The sequence below is a fragment of the Pteropus vampyrus genome, unplaced genomic scaffold (genome assembly GCF_000151845.1).
Source record: "Pteropus vampyrus isolate Shadow unplaced genomic scaffold, Pvam_2.0 Scaffold81, whole genome shotgun sequence".
NCBI lineage: Eukaryota > Metazoa > Chordata > Mammalia > Chiroptera > Pteropodidae > Pteropus > Pteropus vampyrus.
Genome location: NW_011888862.1, coordinates 2748830 through 2755804, shown reverse-complemented (window position 1 = coordinate 2755804; position 6975 = coordinate 2748830).

Sequence of the window (6975 nt, the reverse complement as noted above, 5' to 3'; positions counted from 1 at the left end):
CGGAAAGCAGAAGTGTCCAAACATGTGGCCAGATCCAGAAGAAGCAACCCTGTCTATTAGGGCCTCCCCAGAATCCAGCATAAACAGATTCTTTCTGGCCCTGACTAGGTTCCCTGCTCTGTGCCAGGGGCTGCAGAAACCAGGCCCAGAGTGTCAGACGTGTTTGTACAGGCTGGGCCATCTTTATGGGGAGCTTACCAGCTACCTAGAGAATCCAGACAAAACACAAATGAAGCCCTTTAGTCAGCACCATGCATTACTGAATGTAGAACAAAAATCGGAAGCAGGATCCCATTAAAATGAGAAAGAAAACAAAACTTTCTACACCATTGTACTAGTTAATACAATTCTAGAACAGATATAGGAACATTGTTCTTAAAAATGAGAAAAAAAGTATTATTAGAAGATGTTATAATTTCCTATTGAGAAACCCACAAGATAATTAAAAATGGTTACCTTTATGGAAGTTTAATAAAATAGCTGGTTAAAGATAAGTGTACAAAAGTAACAGCTTTCCTGCCCTCCCCAAGGTAACTAATTACAAGTATATGACATGTTGGGAGAATGACACTCTACCTCAAAATATCCAGGTATAACCCTAATTTAAAAAATGAATCTATGTAAGGAAAGTTGCAAAATTCTCTGAGAGCTCAAAGAAAATATGAATAAATGAATACATAGCCCATGTAATGGGATAAGAAGACTGAATATTACAGAAATTTGTTTTTTCCAAGTTAGCATATTAATTTAACACAACTCCAAGGAAATTAATTGAACTACTCTGCTAGGTATTGAAGCATAATGCAATTTTTTTATGATTGTTACTTTTATTTTATATTCGTTTATATTTTATATTAGTTTCAGGTATACAGTACAATGGTTAGACATTTATATACTTTATGAAGTGATAATTTTTTAAAAATTATGTCAGCAGATCCTGGTTTAATTCTTTCTTTAGAAAGAAATGCATTATTTCATTGTTCTACTTTTCCTGTGTATGTATATAGACACATACACATACAAAAAACTACAGAAATGGGAACATCATGACACTAGCATGAAAATGGATATATTCATCAATAGAAACAAAGTGATTGTAGAGAAATGATCTTAATATATATGAGAAGATAACATATAATAAAGAAAACATCATAAACCAATGGTCAAGAGATTATTCATCAATGAGTTAAGAAGAGTTGACTATCTGGGGGAAAAGTATTATATTTGGATTTCACGTTGTGCAAAGAGCAAAATGCAAATTATTTTAAAAATTGTAAAAAACAGTGTGGAAAATATTAACAGTTGAATATTTATTGGAATAGGGAAGGACTTTTTAAGCATAAGTCAGAGAGAGAAGTTAAAAGGAATACGATTATTATAAAGAAATAAGATTACAGGTATTTCCTTAATAAGAAAAGAAATAAAAGTATTATATTTGATGACATAAAATAGAAAATATTACATATCTATAATCTTTTTGACACAAATAAATTTTCTATTTGATGTCATCAAATATAATATCTAATATAATATACATCTATGATCTCAAGTAGGGTTTCTTCAATCACTAAATGAATATATTAACTTGTAGAATTCTATTAATATTCTCTATCGTGTTATAAGATTAAAGCATATAAACCATATTTTTTCTCAATTAATAAAAGAATTCAATAAAAGTAATAATTGCTTTTATTGTAATAATTGTGATAATTGCTTCCATCAGACCAGGAATGGAAGGGAATTTCCTTTACCTGAGAAGGTACACCTGTTATCAACTTTTCAGCAGAGATCATACTTTCTCAGAAACTTTGGAGTCATTCCATTCAGGACTGAAAGAATGAACTCATTAATCCTTTTTGTATTGGAGATTCCAGATAAGTCAAACAAATAAGAGGTCTAAGAATTTTTTAAAAAGTGGTAAAGCAGTAAACAATATTTGTAAACAATATGATTATGTCCATAGAGAATTCAAAAGAATCTAAAACAAACTTTAAGACTGATAAGAAAGTGCTGGATACAATGTGCTGGATACAAAACCAACACACTAACATTTTTCACATTCCTACACAGAGCATAAAAATTAGAAAATGTTTTCGAATAAAGTTCTCATATAACATAGCCACAAAAACTATAAAATACCTATGAATACATTTACGCAAGATGTGCAAAACCTTTTATGGAGAAAATTACAAAACAGCACTGAAGGGTGCAAAAAGATGACCTGATTATATACCAAGATATGGCAGGTTCATGGAAGGAAAGACAAGATCAGGAAGATGACATTTCTCTCCATATTAGTCTACAAATGCAATGGAATTAAAATAAAAATTCCAACAGGGTTTTCCATGGAATTTGATGAGCTGAACTTAACATTTCATAGGACAGAAAAGAGACCATAATAGTCAGGATTCTCTAGAGAAACAGAACCAGTGGGATACAAAAGAAGATTTATTATGAGAAATTGGGAATTGGCTCACATGATTATGGAAGCTGAGAAGTCCCAAGATCTGCTGTCTGGAAGTTGGAGACCCAGGAGAGTCGGTGTTGTAATTCCAGTCCTGAGAACCAAGGGAGCTGATGGCTTATGTCCCAGTCCAAGGGCAGGAAAAGGCCAACGTCCCACCTCAAACAGGCAGGCAGGAAGGGAACAAATCCTCCCTTCCTCTGGTTTTTGATCTATTTAGGCCTTCAACAGATCAGGTGATGCCCATCCACAATGGGGAGGGCAATCTACTGTACTGAGTTCATCAATTCAAATGCTAATCACATCCAGAAACACCCTCAGAGACACACCTGGAAATAATGTTTAATCTGGGCACCATGTGGCCCAGCCAAGTTGACACATAAAATTAACCATCACAATAGTTAAGACATAGCCAGAGAGCTTGCTCTACCAGATATCATGACTTATTAAAAAGATATAGTAATACAGACAGCACATTATTTGAATTGGACAAAATAGACCTGGCATATATAGAGACTTGATGCAAGACAGAGAAGACCGTATAAATCAGTGTGGAAAGTATAAACTAGTCAACAAACGAGTCTGAGAAAATTAGTTATCCTTCTGGAAAGCAAATTAAGTCACTATCTTATACTTCACAAAGATAAATTCCAGATAGACTAAATATCTAAATGTCAAAAGAAACCATGAAAACTTCTGGAAGAAAATAAAGGAAAATCTTTTATAATTTTGAATCTTTGGAGGAGTCTGTGGACAAGCACAATGAAATAAACCCCTTAAGGAAAAGGTAGAGAAATGTAACTACACTAAAGTTATAAACCTAAATACAACAACAAAACACCTTAAACATAATAAAGACAAGTCATATACAGGCAGAAGATATTTGCAATACATACAATCAACAAATGTTAGTATTTAAAATATTTTAAAAATTTTTACAATTTAGCAAGAAAAAGACAAATACCCCGAAATGGGCAAAATATATCAAGAAGCAAATTCACAGAAGAGGAAATCTGAATGTCAAATAAATGAAAAGTTGCTCTATTTCTCTAGTTACCAGAAAAATGCTGTCTCATAGCCAATAGATTGGCAAAATGAAGAAAAAGGAACTTTCATACATTGCTTGATAAAGATGTTACTTGATAAATCATGATGGAGTGGAATTTCTCACTCCACCTTTGTGGCTACGTAACCTAGAGAAGTTCTCTGAGCTGTACACAAGGAATGACACATTAGATTATTCTCTGCATCATTGTTGTGATGGTGACAAATGGAAATAACCTAAATATTCATCAGCAGAGGACAGGTAAGTAGATTGTACTATATTCAATAATGGACTATTATAGAGCAGTTCATAAGAGGGAACTAAAGCAAAAAGGGTAAAACGCATCAAAACAACGAATGAAAAGGCAAGCTGCTGAATGATACTTCATATGATGCCATTTTCAGAATTATGGCCTTATGAATAATGCATAGATGGTAATAGTATAAAATATGCAGAGGACTGATGGGTAATCTCTCCAGCAAAAGGAAAGGGATAAATCAGGAGTAGACGAACATCAAGATGTTTACATCTGAGTTTTGAGCATGTAGATAGATGTCTGTTCTATCACTTTCTATATTAACATATGTGTGAAGTATTTTATAATAAAAATGGAAAATTTGTTGCTTGTACTTTACAAAATTCTTTCAGCTGGTGGAAAGTTTATGGTAGAAATATATCCCCTAGAACATTTTCCATTACATTTGCTTCAAAATAACAGCTATTTGCTGACTTCTTATTCAGTAATATGAATAATTGATATTTTCTCAATCTTACATACAGTAAAAATAAAAACATCTTTAGAAAACTTTACTACTCTTATTTATCATAATATGAATTCTAAGCTAAAAACTGTAAATTGGCCTTGCAAACACAGTTTCAATATGCGTGCCTTCCCCTTCCCAGCCCCCAATTCTAAATTGTAGCTTTTAAGTCGGTCCTGGATAGAAATTCCAGGGTCACCAGAGCATGCAGCTTTCCAACCATCAAGGGAACATAACGATTAGGAAGGTCTCGTGCTGTTCTTCTCCATCAATGATAACTGGAGAATGATGAGCTCAACGGTATATGGAACAAAGCTATTTCTTATATTCCGTGTATGTTGTGAGCATAAAACATCTTGGACGTGGTTAATGCGTAGCTTCCATCTGGCATTTTTCATATTATGTAAAATTGTTATGTCAGCAACAGATGGTAGAGCTAAGTGTTAGGAGATTTTACTTATGCCCAATTATCAGGTTTGCAAATCTGAACATTAAACAGTTCACAGGTCTGTGGAAATGCATGAGGTGCTAGATTTCCTCCTGGTGAGCTGCCTTGAGAAATATGTTTCTTGTCTGTTTCTCCTTTCCTCCTTTCTAACAAACCTTGATTTTGTTCTGATATCTCAGATCTGAGTTCCGAGCTGACTCCTTCATCATTGGTCCAGTAAGCCTTTGGTATGTGTTCTTGGTAAACTGAAGGACTTACAATGCTCGTGTGAGTGAAGTGAATCTCTTCTCTCTCTCTTGCTGGAAGTAACCAAAGAAGATGCCAGATGTGATTTCTTCCAGCAGCCATCTAGTGACCATGAGGAAACCTCAGCTTCAGGATGAAGCTGGTGCTGAGGACAGTGGAAAGGAGAGTCAGAGAGAGCCTGAGTCTTTAACATTATTGAGCTATCAATTACCTATCAAGTGCCCTGGCCCGTGGACATGGCGTTTTGTCAGATGAAATATTCTCTTATCATTTAAGTCTGTGTGAACCGGAGTTTGTTTTACTTAGGGCCCAAAGCATCCTGATAGGAGATGGAGAAACTTTACTATTAATTAATTTAGAACTCTCATATAAATTCATAAAATACAATGATAAAGAACCATAGACATGGGTCAAGAGCATCTGACTTCCTGCTTCCCCACCTGGAGGTCACTTCATTCATTGTTTTTCACTGACAAGGCAGGAGCTGTGAAATCCAGCCTAGGATTACACATTGATTTATAGGTCTTACATTTGTTTAGCGCTTTATAGTTTTTAAAATACTGCCATATATATGATTGCCTCAACCATGCTAGGTTGGCTGTGTAGGCATTTTTTAAAAGTAGAAGTTCAAGGGAGTTCAGTGACATTATCAAGGGCAAACCAAAACATATCTCCTTAATTTTAAACCACCGAGTTTTCTGCTGAGGTCTAATGACTCTTCAAATATTACATATGAGTAAGTGTTCGTGGAAGAAATGCCATATTAATACTTAATCATGTGGTCCTAAATGTTTTAGAAACTGTAATGGTCAGGATGGGATAGATTCTACTGCACTAATAAATGCCCCCAAATCTCAGTAGCTTATAGCATCAAAGGATTAATTCTCATCATTGGGAACGGTTAGGTCGGCTCTAAGTTGTCCTTACTCTGGGCCCCAGGCTGATGGAGCTAGCGCTATCTGAATCATGGCTTGTCATCATGGCAGAGGGAAATGTGCATAGAAAGCCATATGCCAATTCTAAAACTTCTGCCTGGAAGTCACACAGGTTGGATCCACTCTCGTTTCATTGACCAAAGCAAGTTATATGGCCAAGCCTGACACTAATGGGGTGAAGAAGGTGACCCTTCCCTAGAGAGTGCTAATGACTATGAATACGGAAGACTTCCCATATTTCAAGTGAATTTTCTGTTCTAATTCTGTGTCCCTAAACCCAAGAGCACTCTGCCCTGAGAATAAACAGTTCACGGGGCTGCGTTGTCACTCATAACGGGATATAACCCATGACTGATGTAGGGAAATGTTTCTCAAGGCACGTCCTCTGACACTAGTTGTGTGAAACATCCCTAAAGAACGACTTGCATGGTCTTACGATTTGGGAAAACACTATATACCAAATTCTCCATTGTAACTTGGCAATAGACGGTATATGTTCAAGTCTGAGAAGTCCTGCAAAATGTTGGACCTTCTTAGGTCCAAAACTGTCCAAATCTATTTCATCATGGAGCTTTTAATTTTTCCATAACTTCATTCTGTATCCCAGCAATTGGCATCCCTGACTATACTTTGGGCAAGGTTGCTGCAGTGAAACTGGGCTTGGGGTCAGGTCTGTAGGGTTTTAGTTCTACCTCTTTCACCAAAGAGCAGTGTGAACTTGGCACATCATTCATAATTCTATTTTAATTCCTACAATTGTTAAATCTAAATGATATTAGCCTGTGAGCCCCTGATGAGATCATTAACGTGAAGACACCTTGAATGACAGTGTTTTATATACGCAAGGAAGCAGCCTTGGACAAACATTTAGAGAGCTATCTTTATCAGTGTCCTGACTCCTCTCTCTGCACTGCCATGGGCGCATGTCTTCAGTCCTGTCAGAATAGGGGTCTTTACAGCTGGGCCGTAAGCATTGAGCCCTCCTCTCCCAGATGGTTCACAGACATAAACCATATATAAGATAATATATAGGAAAGTGCTTTGTAAACTGTGAAGTGCCACATGGATTAATTAAT